General features: G+C 46.1%; 2 protein-coding genes across 2 annotated transcripts in view; one reads left to right on the top strand and one right to left on the bottom strand.

The window, feature by feature from the left end:
• The window catches only part of GTF2H5 (general transcription factor IIH subunit 5), a 40,594-nt gene extending 29,003 nt beyond the window's left edge, over nt 1-11,591 (bottom strand). The window contains exon 1 of the mRNA XM_078646991.1: nt 11,442-11,591. The gene's annotated coding sequence lies outside the window, so the exon portion shown is untranslated. The remainder of the gene's footprint in view (nt 1-11,441) is intronic.
• Nucleotides 11,592-11,736: 145 nt separating this feature from the next.
• The window catches only part of SERAC1 (serine active site containing 1), a 435,480-nt gene continuing 423,776 nt past the window's right edge, over nt 11,737-23,440 (top strand). The window contains exon 1 of the mRNA XM_078649122.1: nt 11,737-11,952. The gene's annotated coding sequence lies outside the window, so the exon portion shown is untranslated. The remainder of the gene's footprint in view (nt 11,953-23,440) is intronic.

Genomic DNA, 23,440 nt, shown 5'->3' with positions numbered 1-23,440 from the left:
TGTACGAGAAATTAAGAGAAATAAAAACCAGTGGGTTTTGTAAAGTAAACTAAGTCATGTAGTCAGCTCCGCCAAGTGTGATAAACCTCATGATAGATTAACGTATTTTGATAATTTCCACCAAATCACAGGGGTCGAATATTGCCACGCAAATATGTCACATGACAGGGCTGGTTAGTTGAGCAAATAAATTGTTGAGCAAACAGCGTCCCCCTTCACTGTAGCAGTAACCAAGCAACTCTCCTTCAGCTGCTGTTACACTAAAAGATAATCCATCAAAGTGGCTGCTAGGGCTTTGGCTGAGTAAGTTCAGTACCAACTCACTTGTGCCGTATTGCCCGCCTACCTATCATGGGATCTCAGAGTGTGTGCAAGAGGGAAGAAGTTATGAGTCCAGCTGAGTGCTCCTGTGCCACGGATCAGTACGGAGTGTGGAACAATCATGATCATGAAAAAGTTTAGCCTATGGCCAAGTAAGATAACTCATTCCATGCATGTAATTTATCTTCAGATCAAGCCTGACTCAAACATTGGCTACACTCTTAGTAAATGGATCAACGTAAGCTTCTCACTCTGCTCCAATCCACCTCTACGCTGCATGAATATCAATTTGAGGTGCTGCACTTTACAATGCCCATTTTTTAGCAAACAGCTTTATTTGGGATTTTACATACACGATACAGTACAGTAATATCCACTAGATTTGTTTAGAGTTCCTGCGCCCTTAGGACCACAGTTAAACTATATTGCGATCTGATGAAAATCTTATAACTCATCTCTAGCTCTCCAGCCACAACTCGGTACCAGACCTCGGTCTCCATCCACCCCACTCAGCCCATACATTGCAAGAGTTGTGTGCATTTGTTTGGACATGTTAACCTGACGTTTTTGCCTCTTAGCGCCAGGGTAAAATTACTTAATCAGGCTACCAAGAACTTTAGGATGTATAGAGTCTCAAGGAAGGTTGGTTCTTACAGCACATGTAGGGGTTTTATGTTTCTACTTGAGACAAAACTTCCATTAGCCATAGAAGTCAGGGTTAAAGTAAGTTATCATGTAGAAGTTAAAAAGAAGGCACCCAAACCAACTCCATACTTACAATTATGTTTTATAGAGGTTTGTAATGGATGAATGCTTTCTTTGATATTGTCATATAAAGACAAGAGCTCTGTTGAAAGAGCCATTTGTCACCAGGGTGCTGCAGGATCAGAGAAGAAATGGTGCCATCTTTGCTTTAAGTTGTATCAGACTACAGGAGGTAGCCCATTACTCAAAGGAGACTAGGGCAATCGTCTATAACATACAACACTGTCCCAAAAGGGTGTTAATTGAAGGTCAGTTACATATAGCACAATTAATTGCTGAGAGGTTGAATAAAAAAAGGGGAGACAACCAGGGATACAAATTTCTTTTGTAAGAAATTGTATTTTTGTGAATATACATATTTGACATATTTAGTTTCATATGCTCAAACATATGGAAGGGTAGCACTGCGTTACATTGAATGACGTAACCTGTAGGATACTGTGCATAAGTGCTCCTGAAGGATTGTGACAGTGATAAGTGACATGTGAGGAAGTATGTACAGCATTAGGGAAGGGCGCAACAAGTGAAGATAAAAATGTACATAGTTGGGATACCTAAACAATAAATGGTACTGAATACAAAATTAATCAAGTGGGGTATCACTGAGGGGAGCACAAGAAAGAGTTCCGCTGTAAAAGTCGACTGCGTTTCGGCCTGTAGAGGTATTAGGCCATCATCAGGACCAGGTTACTGTTACTTATCTGACAAAGCTCTTTTTCTTCATGTACTGTGTAGGAAGGGGGAGTCTCTGGTTGGCGCAGTGCAGCACTGGCGACAAACAGGGCCTCTCTCTTCCTCGTCAGGGCTGAGGGTTACCTCTAAGAACAACCTCTGCTTACCCTCTAGGTAGTGTGGCGCAAGCAGTCTAGGCTAATCTCTGGGGCACATAGGGTTAAACATTTGCAATATCATACCACCACAACCAACCCACCACACAATGACACCAAACTGTTTTGTAGTAAAAAATATATTCTCTTTATATATTTTTAAAATCAGGCTTGTAAATACAGTTTGTTACTTTAAAGGATTGCGAGGTTCCAGTTACTCTTATTTATGTTGCCACAGTTCTTTTTAGTAATGTACAAGTCTTTATATGCACTTCTGAATGTTTTCTCACTTCCTTGTAGTTCAAAAATGGAGATTTCTCTGTTAAGGCGCTTTTGTTATAAATCTCCTAATTTCACAGTTCTCTCAGTGTTCTTTCCTTTCAAAGAGAAAGCCTCTCCATTTTTGAACTACAAGGAAGTGAGAAAACATTCAGAAGTGCATATAAAGACTTGTACATTACTAAAAAGAACTGTGGCAACATAAATAAGAGTAACTGGAACCTCGCAATCCTTTAAAGTAACAAACTGTATTTACAAGCCTGATTTTAAAAATATATAAAAAGAATATATTTTTTACTACAAAACAGTTTGGTGTCATTGTGTGGTGGGTTGGTTGTGGTGGTATGATATTGCAAATGTTTAACCCTATGTGCCCCAGAGATTAGCCTAGACTGCTTGCGCCACACTACCTAGAGGGTAAGCAGAGGTTGTTCTTAGAGGTAACCCTCAGCCCTGACGAGGAAGAGAGCGGCCCTGTTTGTCGCCAGTGCTGCACTGCGCCAACCAGAGACTCCCCCTTCCTACATTGGTGGCAGCGGTGGGGATAGCGAATTTACATTTGCAGTGTTCATGCCTTAACTATTGACCATTGCACAGTGATGACAGTCCAGTAACTAAGCCACAGACTTTGTTTTTTTTGGATTTATGATTTGCGAGAAGAGATCTCCATGTGTTTTTGAAGTCATGCCTGTGTCAGTGAAAATGGAAGAGGCAACATCCATTTCTTCTATTGACTGTGATTGGGAGAAACTAGAAAACTACACCAGGAAACAGCTCAAGAGGTTCTGCAAAAATTTGAACATTTCCATGACCGGACTCTCCAGAAGGGAGCAGTTCCAAAAGGCGCTGAGGGCCTGGGTCAAGGCAAGGAATGCCCCTGGAAAGGATTTTGAATTTGAGGATGCAGAACAGCAGCTGGAGGGACCCCTGACTCCAGAGTGGAGGGGTGCAACCTCCCCATTGGGTAGCAGTGTTTCTGGCCGAGGTCTGTCGCCAGAGGAGCTGGCGGACAGACAGGCAACCCGAGATCATGAAATGAAGTTGGCAGAGCTGAAATTGAGTTGCCAACTGGAGCTAGAATCTAGGAAGTTAGCCCTGGAAGAAATGAAAATGGAGCTTGCGCATGACTTAAGAATGAGGAAACTTGACTTGGAGCTCGAGGGGCTTGAGGCCAGGAGGGCTTCAGCCCAGCAACAAGAAATGTGTGTAGCTCAGAGATTGAGCTTTGCTGAGTTGGAGGTGGAGTCCAGCTCAGATGGTGGCAGCAACATTCAGGTATCTAGTGCAGACAGCATAGCGCGCGCACCTAGAGGTATGGCACCTGACTTGGAGGGGGTTAACATACACCAGGAGGTTCAAGGGCATGAGGTAGCTCCAGTAGTGCGCAGCGTCCCTGAAGGGAATAGGGTAGCTGGCGTAGGAGTTCATGGTCCTAGTGGTGGGAGGGATTCCCCCATGGTTGAGGTCCTGGTGGGTGAGTGTAAGGACCGCCCAGAAGAGTGTGGGTTGTGTGACAGAGACAGTTCGCTACTGTCTGGCCAGTCTCAGAAGAATGGTGTGGAGTATGTGTGTGAGGCGCTGGATGGTGAGGTGAAGGATAATTTGGTTAACCCTACTAGGGGGCTGTGTAATCCAATTGTGGGAGAGCATACTTTAAGTCCCAGTTTTCCAGAGCTATGCCAACACCTGTTTGAGAGTGAGTTCTCTGGCCCCAGGGAGCTCACATTGGAGGCAGACCTTGTGGTGGATTCCCGAGGGTCTGGAGAGGCATTGGGGTGTGATCCTGTGGGGAGTGTCTCAGGTATCTTCCAGCCCAGAGTGGTGGAAGTGGCGCAGAGTAGCCCAGCTAGGTCCTGTAGTAGTGAGATGGGTGTAGGGCCTCACGTCCTGTCCTTAAGGGGAAGGAGTGAGAATGGGTTTTGTCCCGGTAGTGCCCAACCTCAGTCTCAGAGCCTGGATGGTTCTTTAAGGGAACACCAGGTGGGGAGCCTAGGCTGTCCGGATGAGTCACCCGCTGAGGGGGATCCCCCAGTGGCTAGAGAACGTGGAGGCTCTGTAAACAGGGCTCCAGTAGTTCTGGTGACTGGCAGTACCACTCCAGTTGGGAGGGTGCAGAAGTCCAGAAAGAGGGGCGAGAGGGGGAAAGAGTCCCCAGTGGAAGAACCAGTGGGTCAGGGGCCAGCCAGCAGGGCTGCGTCCCCAGTGAATGACCAGGGGGACACCACTTCTGTCCTGGGGGATCTTCCCGCACTGTCAGAGGGACAGGGGTTGGGAGATCCGCGCCGGGCAGGCTGTTGCACGACACATGAGCTATGTGCCACCCTCAGGGGGGGCAGGCGTGCTCCCCGGAAAGTCCTGGTGCGCCAGGCAAGTGTTCAACTGCAGGGTTGGGTCCCTGAGTTGAGAAGCCAGGGTCAGGTGTTGTCTGACCTGGAGGGCAGGGCCACTGTAATCAGTGTCCTGGCCCATGTCACTTCTAGGGGTACCACTCCAGTTGGGAGTGGGCAGTACTGTGGAAGGGGGTGCAGAGGGAGGGAGTCCTCGCCTCTGACCCCGGTGCAGTTTGAGGGTTTAGACCCTAGGTTTAAGGGCCAGGTGCAGGGTGTCCCCCCTGACCTGGTGCCCCAGTTGCAGGATAGCACCCCTGAACTGGTGGGCGAATTGTGCAGGTCACCTGCCACAGGTGCCCTGACAATTCTGGAAGGGGGTACCACTCCAGGTGGGAGGGTACAGAGCCCCCAGGAGGAGGACCGAGTGTGGGAGAGGCCACCCCAGTCTTTAGTACAGCCGTCAGGTACAGACCTGAGGCTGGTGGGTCAGTGCCAGGATGGCATACCTGACCTGACAGGAGGGAGAGTGGACCAAGGGTGCCAAGCACCTGGGGCTAATGCCCCCCACTCTTTAAGGTCACAGAGGTTTGAGAGCCCTGAGAGTCGTAAGGCTTGGGTCTCATTCCTGACTACTGTCAGTGGCCACTGTGACATTTTTCTGTCTGCCTGTTGGGACACACCTGTGAGCGAATTAAGGTTCAAGGCTGCACAGGTGGTGTCCACAGGTGTAGAGAAGGGTTTCCCATGGATTGGCTTGGTGGACCCTGAGAGTATGAACAGAGGATTTGAAGGAGGTGCAGATTGGCGTAGAACTGGAATGTGCCCCTGCTGTTGCGGGCCAGGTCCAGGTTCTATCGCCCAAAGCAGGGAAGCCCATCACAGTGGTGATTGGTCTACCCTGCGTTTTGGCTGGAAGGGGGTTGTGTTGGACCTGGGCCTCTTGGCAGGGTCATCCCTAAACTTTTTGCCTTCCTCCAATACTCTCTCTGACCTGTTTTTGTTGGTTTAATGACTCTGGGCACTTTGCCACTGCTGACCAGTGCTAAAGTGCATATGCTCTCCCTGTTGTAAAGTGTACATGTGATTGATGTCCATGATTGGTTCATTGGATTTACTGTTAGTCCCTAGTAAAGTGCACCAGGAGTGCCAGGGCTTGTGAATGCCAACACTGCTAGTGGGCCTGCAGCGCTGGTTGCGCCCCCCACAGAAGCAGCCTTAAAATGTGTCTAGGGTCTGCCATTGCAGAACCTGCGTGCAGTCTGGTACTGTCACCCTGGCTGGGCAAGTGCACACACTTGCCAGCCCCTAAACCTTCCCTTAACTTCATATTAGTCACCCCTATGGTAGGCCTGAGGGCAGGGTGCATTGTAAGTGTAAGGTAGAACATGCCCTGATGTGTGTGGCATGTTCTAATAGTGAATTACTGCCAAATTCGTTTTTCACTATTGTAAGGCTACCTGTTCCCTTCTAGGCCAGATGGGCTGCTGGAATTATTACACTCTATAATCCCAGCAGGCTCAGGGAACATGGTAGAAATTCATGTTTAGTATGCCTGAACTCAGAATAATAAAATACTTCTTTTAGTAAAGTTTATTTTAATATCCTGTGTTTGCAAATGCTACTTTTAGAAAGTTAGCATTTGCTTGCCTAACCATTTCAGCCCGCCTCTGCTTGGATGTGGATCTGACTGTCTGGTGTGTGTGAGTGACAGAGCTGGGAGTTGACAGGTAGTGAATAGCCAGATGACACCTTAGTGGGTGGTGGGAGTTTCCCCTGAATGATGCATCAGGCTGTGCTCTGCCTCCACAATGCTGGCTCCGCCCTCCTGGGGAGCGACTGATGACTCAGCCTGCACCTGGCCCAGGAAGGACCGAAGCTTGTCCACAAAGTGCTCAGGCTACTCCTGTCCTCACAATGCCGGCTCCGCCCCCCTGGGGAGCGGCTGATGTGCCTGCCCTCACACTGAATACAGAAGCCAGAAATACCCACAACAAGTACTCAGAGACTGGAGCAGTTATGCAGAGGCCCCCCTGGCTTGCTAGAACAAAAGAAACTGGGTATAAAAGAAGGAGCCCTGCTCCTTGTAAATTAGAATCCTGTTTTACCACAAAGAACCTCTGCCCGAATAGAAGGAGAAGAAGACGCTGGAAGGACTGGCCTGCTGCTTGCCTTGCTGAGGAAGGAGAGGAGAAGACTTTGCTAAAAGACTTTGCTGACTTGTGCTTGAGACTTTTCTCCAAGGGCTTGATTGAGCTTGCCCCCTGAACTGAACCCCAGGACCAGTGGGTTCTCCTGTGCTTTGGCTCGTCCCCTGCCTGAGGCCGAGTATTTCCTCCCGCCGGAGGTGAAGTCTGCCCCCTCTCGCCCCCTCCTAGGGCCGTGGTACTCGGGAGCCAGCCTGCCCTCTTGCCCTTGAGAGCCTCGCTCCACCCGGAGTCGGAGTCGCTCTCTGCCCCAGGGCTAAGGCCGGCCGCTCCTCTACCCCTGCCTGCTTCACGGAGCCCTTGAGGAGACTTCCGCCCCTCCCGCCGGAATCCCGGGGACTCGAGCAGCCTGTAGCCTGGACCCCGTGCATCTGATTGCACCCGGCTGCCCTGCCTTGCTCTGCCCCCCCAGGAGAGGCCGCACCCCGCACTGTGAAGGGTGCCTTGCCTCCCGGAGATCCTTCGCTGTCAGAAGGGACCCCTCTGCACTGACAATTCCTGAAAGAAAGCCTTCCTGAAGGTGCCTTGGCCCCAGAGGCTCCTCTCACCCTTCCCTGCTCCTCACTGCAGCCGGGAGCCCCCACCTCTGGAAAAGGCCCGGGGCTCCTCTGATCGCCTGCTTGCTGCTCTGCTCTGAGCTCAGCCCCCACCTCTGGAAAAGGCCCAGGGTTTCTTCGAGGCCCTCTCTGGTCTCCATTCCAAGCATACCGCGAGATGCGTGAGAGTTGGTAGGGGCCGAGTCAGTTTCACCCTTGAAGGCAGGAGAGGCGCTGCAAGGCGCTCCGAAGGCCGGGGAGGGTCCCAAAGCCCCAGAACAGAGAGAGGCTTTCTCTTTGAAAGGAAAGAACACTGAAAGAACTGTTTGGGAATAACACTAAACAAAGATTGCTTATTACTGAGAAAGAACTGTGGCAACTTAACCTAAAGAGTAACTGGAACCTGCATTTGAAATAACCAAGACTGTATTTACAAGCCTGCTTGAAATTTATATAAAGAGAATATATTTTTACAAATACAGTTTGGTGTCATTGTGTGGTGGGTTGGTTGTGACGGTGTAATATTGCAAATGTTTAACCTTATATGCCCCAGAGATTAGCCTAAGACTGCTTAAGCCACACTACCTAGAGGGTAAGCAGAGGTTGTCTTGAAGGTAACCCTCAGCCCTGACGGGGAAGAGAGAGTCCCTGCTTGTCGCCAGTGCTGCACTGCGCCAACTAGAGACTCCCCCTTCCTACATACTGGTATCCTTATTATGTTCTACACTAAATAAAAAGGAATGCTTTCTTTTCTTGAATTGTCTATTTAGCTGATCTTTCAAGCCTGCTTCCAAGCAGACTTTCCTCTTCAAAAGGCATTTTGAGAGCTGTGGCCCACTAGGCAGCATCAGTGTCCCACTCTTTGACGTATAGGTTTCTATGAACTGCAATAGAACCACCGTAGGCCAATGTTGAAGCCCTGATGCAGTGAAATAAAGAGAGTCCCAAAGGGTAAAACTTCTTAAACAGTGCTAGAAGCAATCCATACAAATATTACCACTTTCATACCATTCAATCAACTAACTCACCCTATACACCAGTAGATTATGCCATATATATTGAAAAGGTTCTCATAAAAAGTAAAACTTGCACAAAAGTTTATTTTTAACACATAATACAGATATCATACACATACATAGGCCTAACAATCTTCTTGATTGTCTGAAATAAGAAAGCAATAATACAACACACAACAAACTAAAATGACAGATTTTAAAAACACATTTTGAGAGAGTTCCACAAACAGACTAATATAATCAGTCTTTAACAGATAACACATCTACTATTATACAATATTACTTGCACTGAAAGATAATTTCCAATCTTATCAATATTCAAACAGTGCTAAGGTAGTAGATTGTGAATATTCAATTAGCGTCGACGCGTTTCGATGGTTCATTGAAAGGCATTTTAAGAGCTGTGGCCCACTAGGCAGCATCAGTGTCCCACTCTTTGACGTATAGGTTTCTATGAACTGCAATAGAACCACCGTAGGCCAATGTTGAAGCCCTGATGCAGTCAAAAGAAATGTCTGCTAAAACTACAGCTTGTTTTTCTATACTTTTGAGCAAATCTTAACATTCCTGACCCACCTGAACTGCTTTGAGCAGTGATTTGGAATCTGATTTAAGAGACTATTGTGATATTGTCTACTGTTCCTTATTTAAGAAGACATCAACAGGTAAGAGTCTTCTTTATTGACACCTTCACCGACAACTAAATCAACCGTCATCAGGTACAGCCTGGGTTCTCATCTGTCATTCCTCACGCTGAGGTCATAGCATTCCAAGAGGGGGGATAGATAACATTAGGGGCTAAACTGTCACACTTAGAGGCTAAACTGTCACAACTGTACAATGTAAGTTCCATAAACCATGAAGAGAGAGTCGTGCCCCAGCATAAAAATCCTTAAGGCAGAGTCCACCTTTTTCTCAGCAGGATCTTTCAAAACATTTTCTTCTGCCATTGAGGATCTTCCTACCAAGCTTGCCACCGCAAAGACCACCCTGATAGCATCAGGTAGCTTATCCTCCATTTTTTCCAAAGGATAAAGCCTGGCTATACATTTTGAAAGATTGATATTCTCTTGGTCTTTTCATTCATTTAAAATCCCATCCATAATGAAGCAATTGGCATGCCCAAATTAGGTGCTTTCTTGAATTGTTTCAACACACTCTTTTGGAAAGATCCAGGAGCATACTCTATGGCAAACTCAATATTTCGCCTAATATGGGTCAGCATTTGCAGCAACAATACCTTAGAAATATATTTCCTTTTTGGTCAATAGCGGGAGCCAAGTAATCACTATACTCTAAATCAGAAACATCTGAACATCAGGAAATAAGCTCCACAGACTTTATTATCAGAATAATTTTTCTTCACTGCAGCTTTAATAGCATCCGGAACCAGGTGTGCAACGTCCATTGGGCTCAGAGGGCTTCAGCCCCCGCCCCCCCCTGTCGTGTGTGGCAGCTCGGGCTGAGACAGCTTCCCGGGCACACTCACAGCCGCACCAGAGTACTTCACAGGTCTTTAAAAGACCATTTGCTTGTCATTGAGGCTTTGTTGTTTTTAACCCCTTCTTAGAGCCCCTGCATCTCCACTCTGCCCATTGCTGGAAGAATTAGCCCCCCCAATATGCTTTCTTAGTCCCAGCCAATATGGCTTTAGTTGCGCCTCTGTCTGGAACAACCTTTCTGATTCTCTCCTCATCAAAATCCGCTACCCCAACTCTGGATCTTTTGGTGGGAGTGGAATGGAGGGGGGAGAGATGACCAGGAGAGGGAAGATGGAGACGATGGAGACAATGGAGACGTGTCTCCTCTTGCTGGAATATTTCCTTCATCAAAAGGGCCACAGGTCAAAAGTCCACAAAGTTTCTTTTCTCCAATAAACATCACCATAATGCCCCCCAAACACTGACTTCACTTTATATGGCCCAAACATCAGGCACCATTTGCAATGTGACCTCAATGAAAGGTCACACACGTGAGGACCAATTCCTTCACCTGTAGTACTATTCCCTGCTGGAGAGACCCGGCTTAGCTTTTACTGATTGCACAACAGACCAGAGTGCGCCGTCCCAAATCCAGCGCCCATCCAGTAAGCGATATGTGCAAAATAAAGCGGGGATACATATGTTCCCAAACTCATGATGCTCCCAGGCTTCCTCCAAAGCCCTGCTGGGGAGGAAAGGTCTGGGAGAATGCCACAGGAGGCTCGGGTACTACCTAGACAGGGAAAAAAAAGAAAAAAAACATGAAGTTTTGAGGGGATGCTAACATTGTATACTCCCAGCTGAGAGTGGGCAATTAAATGTTGTTCTGGATAGCAGATCCGGGGGCGTGGTATGCATCCATGTCAACGTCCCCGATTCAGGGGTGGTTGCTGATTTTTGAAGCAAAAGTTACATTATTTTAACTGACCCGTCTAAAATTGCTTCCCCTTCAAAAGAAGTCAACGAGGAAAATATATTCCCCAAAATATTTTTTCTAAATCTCCCACTTTCTTATTCTAAAATGGTGGCATGCATGATGTTATGCCTTTAAGACATGGTGTGGATTTCCCTCATAATTTACTATTCTGTTGTTTACTCTTGAAGTGAAGATTCAATGCCAGTGAATTTCTGGCTGGCAAACGGGGATCACGTTCAGGCAGTCTGCTACTAATGAACTTACATTGACTTTCTCTCCAATGACTAAGGTATTGCTTCACAACAGGTTCCTTCAGCATTACTGTTTCTTTTCCTATCTCTGGGGTAGGATTTACCTCACGTGTCATGACCGAGACATGGGGCGTTAAGAAATGACTGGCAATTCCTGGTACAGGGAAGGCTGCAGCATAGCCGATTAAATGCAGGAGGGTTTCCTCCCCATGGCAGTTGCACTGCTAGAACATTTCTCTTGCCATTGTAGACAATCCCTCTGATGTTCATTTGTGATAGTACCGCACTGTCAGCAAGATTTATGTCTCAGCCGAACGTAAATATCAGCGAAAAAACAGCGAAATGCCACATAAAAGTACACTTCAAAAGACAAATCTCACAAATGAGCAGACTGAAAACCAAGCAGCCCTCTGTTCGTTACTATACCCCTAGACTGTGTACCATCCTCATAACTTGTATGAAACGGAATAATAAATACAATAATTATAATAACTATGATTAATTGTAAACATTACCAAGTCATAACTGAAGTTCTTGATCTCTGAGCTCAACTCTCTAGTCCGGAATTAAAAAGTATTTACGTTTATGGGTTTTTCTGCAATGCTCTCTACGCGTCCGAAGTGCAAAACCCGCAGGACGAGCGAACCAATCGGAATGGTACTTTACAGTGCTGTGGGCGGTGCTAGTAGGGAGATGGGATCCATATTCCAGTATTAATCTCGCAATTGGTCAGAAAACAAGGACTAGTTCCGGAAGGGGTGGCTATTCTGCACCGGAAGTAATGTCTCCATGCACCCGGAAGAGATCGCCCCATTTTACGGGCCGACCGTCCTCTGGGAGAGGTGTTTACATGCATCATTCTTAGATGTTTTGGAAACTCTGGTACAGGTGGCTAGCCGAAAACCTAACAAAGGGACAGTACAGGTTGTCTGCGCCTGTCGGCGGATAGAAGAGACACGACAGACAGCACGGCATGTGCTCTGCACTTTTCGTGTCGCACAAGCAGGCGATACACTGGCAGTATAGGTGAGCGGCTGCAGTGGTTGTCAATCTGTGTTGGGGCACAACAGTCAAAGGGCGGCCCGTTATCAGCTTGCAGGTGACACAGTAACGTGGCTGGGTCAGTGCCTAGTTGTGTATGTTCCTCGTCGTTTTTAGGCTACAGAGTAATCATGTATACGCTCTAGTCTAGGGTGACCAACTGGCATTGGTGCAAATTCAGGACGGTGAGTGTAATAATTCAGGACAAAGGGTCAAAATTCAGGACACAAATTCAGGACAGGAGGTCAGAATTCAGGAGAAAACTTCAGGACAATTGGATACGTTTTAAAGACACATCAGAGGTCGTGTAATAGTATATAAGTAAGCCCAGCCATATCCAAACATATTCAACCCTTTGCAAACCTATCCATCATGTATCCCTTCCATCTATCATTTCACTCATCATCCATCCTTTCATTATCCATCCATCCACCCTTTCACCATATTCATCTGTACACTCAACCATCCACTCTTCTACCCGACCATCCATTCACTCCTCCATCCAGCCATTTACCCGTTCACCCATCCAGCCATCCTTTCACTTACTCATCCATCCACCTAGTCACTCATCATTCCACTCATCCTCCCTTTCAGTCATCCATCCATCCTCCCTTTCTCTCTCCATCGACCTTTTCACTTAGCAATCCTTCCTTCCATCCACCCACCCATCCATCTACTCATCCAATCATGAATCCATCCATGGACTCTATCACTCATCCATCCTTTCTCTCATCCATTTATCCTTTCACTCCTTCACTCATCTATTCATCCTTTTGTCCATCTACCCTCCCTTTCACTCACTCATCCATCCTTACATCCACCCTTTTACTCATCCGTCCATCCATTGACCCTTGCACTTATCAATTCATCAATCCATCCATCATTTCACTCATCCATCCACCCACCCACTCACTCATCCATCCTTTCACTCATCCATCCACCCTTTTACCCATCCAGCTACCCTTCCACCCATACATCCTGCTATTTACCTTCTCTCTCTTCCATCCGTCCACTCACTCATCAATCCATCCATCCTCTCTCATTATCCATTTATTCAATCTTTAATTCATCCATTCACCCTTTCACTAATACACCCAGCCATCACTTCACTTACTCACTCGCCCACCTTTTCATATTCATTTTGAGCTAAGCCTTTTTGAGAAGAGGCCCATCAAGAACTTCACCCTCACTGCAGGAGCCATTCCAGGACTGGGACAGAAGCCACCCAGGGCAGAGACAGGATCCACCACAGGGAGGGGGGGTGGACAGGAGCCATCACAGGCGGGGAGGGTGGGGACAGGAGCCATCACTTGGGGGGGCGGAGGGGGGGCAGGAGTCATCACAGGAGGGGAGAAAAAGGATCCACCAGGGTGGGCACAGGGGTGGGAATGCAGTATTCTGGCATCATCTTGGTGTCTTCCAGGGTGGGGTAGGGCTCCTCACCCCCTCCTGGACAAGACAACGAGAAGACAGGCTTTCCAAAATGTTAGTTTTGTCATCCCCCACTGTAATGTAAAGTACTTAAAGGAGATACTTCTAAAGAACTGATTTAACTGATTGTCCTCCATACTTTGTTAATCAGTGTGGGGGAAATTGTGCCATTTCTTTATTTTATTACATTATAGACTGCATGTTTGAAGAACCGAGTTTTTTTTACAGTTTAGTGACAGTAATTAATCTCTGTGAAGAGAACCACGTGCTGCCTCAGTGTAGTCAGAGCCTATTCTAGGATGTTTGTGGCCCTGGACAGAAAGGGAATGTGTGAGGCCCCTCTAACTTACAGAGTCATGACGCATTCAGGGCTGTTTGCATCTGAATAGATGCCCCTGCTCCTGAAGCTGCAGTCCCTCCCTCTCAGTCACCTTCAAGCTCCTCTTAACGGGTCATCAAGGGCTGAAGGTGTGAGGGTTGCCATCCTGCTGTGCCTCTCCAATGCTGCTGGGTATCTGAGCTTTGGTACTGCATCGGAGTCTGTTACACCCGACCTCAACAGCATCGGAGTCAAGAAGGGAGATGGGTGGAAGCTGTGCCAGCTTTAGGGTGGTGCAACCGGTGCCTGGTTAAAATTACGGACAAATAGCGTCCGTTAAAGAATCCTTCACGGACAACGGACAGACGGCCGAAATTACGGACTGTCCGTGAAATTTACGGACGGTTGGTCACCCAAATAAGCTCTCTGGACCTTTGAGTGGAACCATCTGATGGGTAGTTAATCACATTGCTTTAAACCAGGTTTCTCCAATCGGTCGTTCGTGAGCTACCAGAAGCTCGTCGACACCTTTAGAGTAGCAAGCAGCCAAAGTTCATTTATAAAAAAGCACAGTGTCACATTTTTCTTTCAAAGTTAAGACAAGACTGTGTTTATTTTGTACTTGTATCTTCAGGCTGCAGATAGCAGGGCCTGATAATGGGCAGTGCTGGAGTCAGGTACATGGCCCAGGGCACAGAGGTAAAGAACTGAGGTATTTAACTCTTAAATAAATCCTTGTATGCTCCATATTGGAGTGAGAACAAAATAATGTTTCTGAATCCTTTTAAATGGTAGAAAATGAAAACGTTAACTCTTCATTGTTATTTTCTCCCATTTCACAGTGTCACATTTCAAACAGCTGGCCTCTTGCACCCAGTAGCCAAGAGACAATGTGCCATAATTATAACTGAAAAATACAGCCCTCTTTTTTTAAATAGGAGAATTTAAAAAAAGAAGATAAATATTTCCATGAGAAATTAAGTCTTAATAATTTTCTCCACTTTCAAGTAAGTCAATGACGTCTTAATGTTTTATGAAGCATGTTTCTTCACTTTAAATTCCTCCCATTTAAACAAATGGCTGTATTTTTCTGTTATAAATATGACCCGTTGTCCATAGAACACCGGTAGAATGATGCCTGGTGTTTGTAAATGTGACACTTAGAAATGGGATTATATTTAAATGATGCGTTTTATGGAATCTATATCAACATAAAGTTAACTCTTCAGTTTCATTTTCTTCCATTTCAAAGAGTCGCCTTTGCACACAGCAGGCATCTTGCTCCTAGTGGCTAGTACACATGAGCCATATTTATATCTGAAAAATACAGCCATTATTTTAAGGGGGAGAAATTTAAAGTGCAGAAAAATGTTCTACATCATGAATATTTTTTGCTGAACATTTTTGCTGAATGATTTCTGCACTTTATATTTCTCTCATTTAAAAAAAATAGTTGTTTGTATTATACATGTAAAGGTGTCCCATATGACGAAAGGTATTCCAGTGCCACAAGTACATACAACATTGTCTGTCAGTCACCCATACAAATTCATCCCATCTGTACCCACACATGTTCATACATCCTCAAAGGCCACACACTCACTAACTCACACATGGCGCTCCTGTCGTAGTGCACCTAGTCAAAGTATTTTGTTCTAACCATAGAATCTGTCTGTATGGAAATTAGGCTTAAAGTCAATGGAGCTGGGCGTGAGGATGTCTGGTAAGAATGCACAAGTTGCTTAGCCTTCAGTAGCTCACAATGATTTTTACTGATCAGAAGTAGCTCTCACTACAGAACATGTTGGGAGACCTCTGCTTTATACCAAAGCCACTGGCAAACACACTGCTATTCTACCAGAGTCATTTCCCTAGAAATCTAAGAGACAACTTGCCATAGATGCAGATTTAAGTACGCAGCATAATAAAAAAAAAAAAAAAAGAAAACTATTTCACTGAAATGTATTTAATTTTATAATAAGGTCTGGAAAAAAACAAATGTATAAAAATATACAAATGTTGTTGCAAATTTAACATTAAGAGGGTTTAACATTAAGAGGGTAAAACTTGAATAAAAATATAATTTTTCTTTCAAATTCATTAAATTGTGTAAAGCATTTCAGTGCTTAATTTTTGTAAGAATGTATACATTATTGCACCCAGAGATAGGAACAGGTGAAGCAAACAACTAATGCTAAGTGATTAATATAAAGAAGACAAACGTCTTTTGAGTTTTATTGCACCATTAACCAAATAAGCCTTCACAAGTAACCAGTGATGGTTCAGATGAATCTGGGATGACCAGCCTGCTTTTGTAGTTTTCAAACTATATTATGCAAGGGTCATGATTTCTTTTTAGAAACAGATGTACCACCCTGTAAATTTTGGCTCATTTAAAAGAATGGAAGAAAAGCAAGTGGCCTCATCTTTTGGCAATGTGTAACAAGAGCAAAACCGTTTGCTGTTGTTACATGTGAATAGCAAACCAGAGTCTGGACATAGAAGAAGTTTAGACCATGCCTTCTTAGGTCGCACATCAGAATGCAGTCAATCAGGCAGACCCCTACCAGAGGCATCTGAGTTTGTTAATGGAAGTGAAGCATGAGATTCTAAAACGTCTGAAATTAGACATTTCTTTCCAGTGCCTACACTTCACACAATAGGGCATAATTCAGCGTAGCCAAGCCAATTTAGAGTAGTTAGACCATTGCTAATTATTCCAACAGGTTGCTCTGCCTTGATATACACATTTTCTCAGAGGAAGAACATAATCTTTCCTTCATCTCTCCCCATTCCCGCCCTTCCACCCTGAGTGCAGGTGAAGGAGCAGGTCTGTCCCAGCTGTACACAAGGTTTCTCCTTTATTTTACCCCTTTTTCGACTCTGATGAGGGTTCAGCCCCTGCAGTTTATTCTTCACCTTTTCCTACCTATAGTGACATTGCATCGCTTGTCTTAAAACAAATCTAGTGTCTGTTGCCAGCAATCAGCTGATTCAGTTCTTAATTTGTAAAAGAATGAGTGTTGCTGCCCAAAGCTCTGCTCAGAAGCCCGTGGCCAGTGCTTTTAAATCTCAGCTTGCCAAATACTAAGGCTGTGTAGTCTTGAATCCACCTCATGCCTCTTTAATCCACTACCAGACACTCCATTCCTTTTAATCTCGCTTTTGCAGGTTTCTCCCTTTGTGTCTGTTTTACCGTCAATTTCTTCCTCCTCCTTTCCCCATTGTGTGTTTTTCACTCTCTTGTTCTCGGTAAATGTCTTATAAGGGAAAAAAGTGCCTGTACCCAAAAAATGAGTGCTGGTTTTTTTCATGTTACCATCTGGACTTAAAGCGCTATTAACCGCTACCGCGCTACCGCGGTTTCCCGCTGTACGCGGGAATTTCAAAAATGGCTTGATTGCGACAAAGCCAGCTCGTCATCCGCGCACCGCAGGTAACGTTGATGACGAGCTGGCTTTGTCATCAGCATCGAAGGGGTTAAAACGCAAACATTACTAAGGGAGCCTACCTGCACTTGGGTAAAGCCGCCCACGCCTCTGCCGCGGGGACAGCACGTCCCATCAACCCATGCTGCAACACCATACTTGGTGTTGCAGCATGGGTTGCTCCTGTATCGACCTTTCCCTCACTTGTATCTCCAGCCCCCCTTCTTCATATCCCCATAGTAAACAAAAGAGAATTCCTGGTATATTCAAGAGACAAGTAAAACAGGGGCATGTAACTACTACCATAGACAAGATAGATCCGCTGCTTGTACTCTTGTCTGAGTCATCTGGTTCTGGTCTTCCACCTTCAGTTTCTTTTGATGGTGCTCTTCCATTTCACAACCGTTTTGCCCCCCTGTGTGACTTGTCAGAGGAGCAGGCCTCTCTTGACACTCCCTTGCGTACCTCTTCTGCATCAACCTTGTTTGCCTCTTCTACTTCTGATCATGCCTACTATACTTTGCTGATAATGCATCTGAAGGCGAGGTAGGGGAGTTAAAGTCAATGATACTCTCCTTGATCACTTCTTTGAATCAGCTCATACCACCAAAAAGGGACAACGTAGTTAATAGTCATCAATCTATTAGTCAAACTTCAACTCTACTCTTTGTTCCATCTTTAGCTGTACCAACCGGCTTATTGACGGTCTTGTGTGATATAGGGACCCCCCCCTCCTCTTCTATGACTCAACCTCCTTCTGTAAATCATGATCGGTGCCCTGTTAGGCCTGTGGCCCAGTGGACTTCTAGGGAGAGTAAAACAACTATTAATACACTTAGCACCCAGTTCTCTAGTGCATAGGATGGTCACTCAACATCCAACAGTCTTTTCTCCCACAGGATTCCTTATGCTTGTCCGTCCAAACTAGTTTTGCGTCCTAGTAACAGTAGGCACACTATCGCAGATTCTATCGTGATGATAAATGTTCCTAAGCTGACTCCCCATGCTAGCCATAAAGGGTCACATTGGTTTTGGAAAATTGGGGCAGACATTCAGTCATTCGAGATGACATCATTAGTGCCTAAATGTTAGTTAAAGCCAATTACATCCTACTATATGGTTGAATTAGCCCTTAGGGACAAGGCTGATAACCTGATGGCTCTTGATGACAGGACTTGTCCTCCCAGCCACTAACACATTCAATGTAAGTAGTCCAGGCTGGTCCAGCACATTGACAAGGAACAGCAATCTTGTTAGGTTTCTACTAATAGACCTTTATGTCTTGACGATATTGATTATGTTAGTGGTGCAATTGGTATATCAGTTAAACCGTTAATACCAACATCCCTAAATTTCACTCAGTCTTCTTTATTAGAGGTAAGCAGGGTGTCTGAATTTTTAACCTGCCCCTGTTTACCCGAAGCGCTTCCTTATTTTAATTTGCTAGCAGTAATGAGCTTTATCCTACCACTGCTAAGATCTGCGAATCTCACCCACCTATTAGTAGTGACTTGCATACTGTAATTGAGTTGATTCAGGCTCATGGTCTAAACGAGGTTTCTGCGAATGTGAAGCCCAGCCTGTTGTCCCTCATATCTTGGAATTTTGCCAGACTTGGGTCCAAGGTAGCTCTCCTCGATTGGAACCAACTTATTGAGGACTATGATTTTTGTTTGTTTGAAGAGATTTGGTCTATGGATTCTATCCACAGACCAGGCTATCTTAATTTATTTATTCCTGCAATACCTAGTCAAAGGGGAATAGCCTCTGGTGGTCTAACCACGTAGTTTGGGGCTTCTCTTTATTGCTAAATTTTCAAGCTTAAAATCGAATTGCCGGACATTCTGGGCATTCAGCTCAATAGTGGAAACAACCCGGGGATTGTCATTTTTAATGTTTAAGTAAGAGGGGTCAGGGAAAGCCTACCATCTCATACTCTCCAAGTGCTCCAAAGCTTTCTTGAACAACATTCTTATCAAGACTACCTCATCTTTTTTTTTTTTTTTTTTTTTTTTTAAACCTTTATTGTACAGAGAAGGCTCACAAATACGGGCCTACAACCCAGCGGGCCGGCCACCACAAATAAGGAACATAATCAACAATACAGAAACACATACAGAATAGCACAACAAATCATACAGGAAATTAGGGCTAAAAGCCATATAGCAACCAGCAGGGACAGGATACGAGAAGGTTGATTTTCTAATATAGAAACGGGTATGACAGGATAACAACAGTTAGGAAGTCTCGGAGGGCCGTGGTGGGCCGCGAACTAACCGCGGTAAAAGATACAGGATAACTCAATAATGACAAACACATATCGGTAAAGGCAGAATAAATGTCTCGCCAGAAAAACAGTGGCAACCGCCGTTCAGCGCCCACCCACCACAACAAGAACGTATCATATCAAACAGAGTCGAAAAAAGCTTATCAAATAAAGCCCTACGTCTCACAACCCAGGGAATAAGGGAAAACCCCCCCCACGAGAGGGGGGAGGAAGGGAAAAAGGGAAAAAGAGGGAAAAGGGAACAAAAGGCGAAAGGAAGAACGCCACCTCAAGCACGCGCCCCACGGCAAACGAGGCCGGAAACCACAAATCGGTATACAGAACCAGTAGTGACCGGAGCAAAATTACGTGGTGAGCCAAAGTCACAGTAAGACCAAACGGCTAGTGCATCAAAATAATCCACCCAGGGGGACACATGCTGAGACCGCGTCCCGAAAAAGAGGACACACAAGAGCCATAGAACCAAAAAAGTGAGAAAAATGAGGGGAAAAAACCCCAAAGAAATGACAGACCCCCCCTCCCACCCCGGAAGCCCACCCTGCACCCCTGCAGAAGGCTATGGCCTACCCCCCAGCAGCGTGCCTGTCGCCCTAATCAGAACCCGAAATATAGAAGAGCTAAAGCAAGAGAGAACATAAAGACAAAAAAAGGGGAAAAAGAAGGAAGAAGGGAGGAAAGAACACGGGAGAGGGCCATAAAACAGAATCATAGGCTCCCACCCTCCCGTCCGAACCATCAGAGTCCATGGGAAGACAAAAGAGTCCAAGGATACAGTCCAGGAAAACGACAAAAATCCGACATGGTCATATCGTACCAACCGATCATCCAACCATTACAAGACAACAGTCCACGAAGGCAAGATCGTCTCATCCCTGTCCTTGTTTTTCCAAACCTGTAGCAGTCCGCCTCACGAAGAACCAGACCACGAGGAACAGGAGGCAGAGAACAGGGAGTTCAAACTTCAATCTGCGTAAGATGTTTCGTGCAGAACTCGGATGAACTGGGACAGTCAGAAGCCATTGTACACAATGCAGGCACAGTTCCGAAGATGATCTGAGGAAAGCCGACCCAGCGGAGTCAGCACAGGATCTACGTTCGGCCATTCGAGGAGATGAAGAAGAGGAACAACCACCAAGACCGGCCCAAACAGGACCCGGCCCACCGACCCACAGCACAGGAGAGGACACATCACGATGGAGGGCAGCGGAACTCCGCAGAGACGGCAGCCACCGGGTCCGTGATTTCCAGGATAGGTCCAGCCGCACCCAGCAGCGACGTAGCCGCACACTCCAGGGGGGGCTCAAGCGGCCCAGCGAAACGAGCCTCCTCCAGGTTAACAGCGGGTGCGGCCACAGGAGTACCCCAGGAGCGCAGGGCGGCGAGGATGTCGACAAGTGTAGGAACACCTTTACAGTATCCGGCTTCTGTGCCACAACGTGGACCACCGCCGCCCATCTCGGCCCGGCTGAAATATGCAGGGTCGGCCGCCATCTTGGAAGCCCGGCGGGGTCGTAGCGATCCTCGACCCCCGACCGGGCCGCAGCCAGGCAAACGGAGTTCAGTCAACCACCAGCCGAGGCACGTCCAGAGCAGGAAGGGGGGCCACCAGAAGAAGGCGGATCGCCGGTCCCCAATTGCCACCGGCCCCGTTCTCCGAGTCCGGGCGGAGGCACTCAAAATGGCCGGACCGGAGAACAAAGGGGGGGACAAGCCACACTTACGGTCAGCCCCGTCATCAGAAGGCAGCGCCTCCACCCCAGGCCACGGGACTGCCCGATCAGGCCGGAAAGCCGCGACCGGCCTCTCTGCACAACCACCTCGCCGGCCGAGCCCACTGCGCCATCAAGGGCTGGCCACAGCGCAGCGCCCCGTCCGGGCGCCGCCGAGGAGACTCAGGCCAGTCCGCTCCGGAGGCCCCGAAGCGAGCGAAGACACAGCTCCGGAACCACGGCACCGAGAGACAACCGGAACAGACGGTAAGTGTCTATAAATCGCCGTAGAGCCACAGCGTAGCAGAAATTGTCTTCCCGGGGCAGGATAAAAGCAGGATTTATGTTTCGAACAGGAAAGTAGACGGAGCCGAGCTAAAGCGCGGCCATCTCGGACGCGAGCTTGGCTCCTCAAGACTACCTCATCTTAACGGGTTACTTTCATACAACATTTGAGCCGCTTGATCGAAATGATATCCATCTAACTAGAGACAAGGATGCTGCATGTGCTGTTCCTGTTTTGGACAATCCACCTATTAACATATGGTCACAAGTAATTCTCCAGCTAATTGCTCTATCTATTGAACTCGGGCTCAGGGTGGTCAACTGTAGAACAAAATTTGACCCAAAAGGGACACATAACTTCAACAAATTAAACCCTATGAGTAAAGTCAACAATATCTTAGGCGACTTAAGACTTGCTTGTCGTTGATATGGTCGTACTCTAAAGTTTAGAAAGCTCCCACAATCCTTTGTCCCTTACTATGCTGGCTCTTTGTAATAACATTCTTCTCAATCCATGTTTGTTTTCCTAAACTAGGGTTATTGTTCCAGCATCTTATATGCACCATTTAAAATGACGCCAGGCAGTCATCTTATTAGCTGTAAGTAACAGTCTCCAAGTTGTCCTGTCACAAATCGAGGGAGGCCATATCTATCAAATGACTCCTATTCACAAGGCTTCCTTTGAGAATATTTTAGCTCATTTTGCTATATCTGGCAGACCTAAAAGAAATTGTACCACCCCAAAAATTCTATGGTTCTACAAGGAATGCTGTGAGCTTAAACGCTCTTTGTCAAAGGCCATTAAAGCTTAGGACATTGCATGCATCCCTTTGATTAGGGAAGCCTATAAGGTGGCCATAGCTAATGCTAAAAAGAATTTGGATGAGCAGAGGTGGAGGGATCTCAAGAATGCCTGTCTTGACAGTTTTTTCAAAATTTTGGTCACTAGTTTTTCGGGGCGGCACCTTTACTGTTCTGGAACTCACAACGTTGCTCCCTCAGATTGGATTGACTATTTTCAGAAGTTATACTGCGATGATGTTATAATTCCTATACAGGATGTTTTTCCGGCTTTACCCCACTTGATTCGCTCCACACCTTTATTTGATATTTCTGACATCATCCAATCTCTAAAAGCTGTTATGAGTGGCAGGTCTGTAGGGCAGGATGTTGTTCCAGCCGATGTATTTCTAACGGGCACGGAGGCTTGGCCCCAATATATTTTAAATATTGCCAGTACTGTCGCTGAGGGGGCTCCAATCCCCAATTCTTATCCATAAAAAAGGAGACCGATCCCAACCAAGCAACTATAGGCCTATTAGTTTAATAGATTGTCCTCAAAAAGTTTTTTGTGGTTGCTTACTGTCCAAAATTCAGGATTGGATACTCGAGAAAGATGTTCTTAGCCACTTCCGAGCTGCTTTTTCGCAGGAAAATTTCAACTATGGGTTAGGCCTCCCATTTCTTATTTAATGTTGGAGGACTGTATTAATCGGCAAGGTGGATCTCTATGTTGCCTTTGTCGATTTAAAATCCGCCTTTGACTTGGTCCTCCCTATACTCTTTAGAAAGCTCTTACTGATATGCATATGCCCTCTGATATTTTGTCGCTAATAATAAGTTTACCCAAGGTTATTTTTGCGTGAATCGTGTGGGAAGAACAGTGCCAGATGACTGATAGGGTACTGGTTTCTAAAGATGTCCGCCAGAGTTGTTTACTGGCCCCAACTCTGTTTTCGTTATACATTAACAAAATGGTGTATTTTATGTCCCGGGATGACCCCCCTGCTTGCGAAGGATAAAACCCGATCCTTTTATTAGCTGACAACTCATTACTGATCTCCAAAACCCAGAGCAGGCTATAGAAACTTTTGACAAGTTTTGCCTCACTCGTGGTTTGGAGATAAACACAACTAAAACCAAACTAATGTTGTTTAATCCACATAAATCTCATAAATGGAGTATAGTTTTTGGGGGTGGTGCCCCTTGAGAAGGTGGTCTCTTTTACATATCT

This window comes from Lissotriton helveticus, chromosome 6 (assembly GCF_964261635.1).
Source record: "Lissotriton helveticus chromosome 6, aLisHel1.1, whole genome shotgun sequence".
In the NCBI taxonomy this organism is placed as follows: domain Eukaryota; kingdom Metazoa; phylum Chordata; class Amphibia; order Caudata; family Salamandridae; genus Lissotriton; species Lissotriton helveticus.
This window is presented reverse-complemented; position numbering and strand designations above follow the sequence as displayed.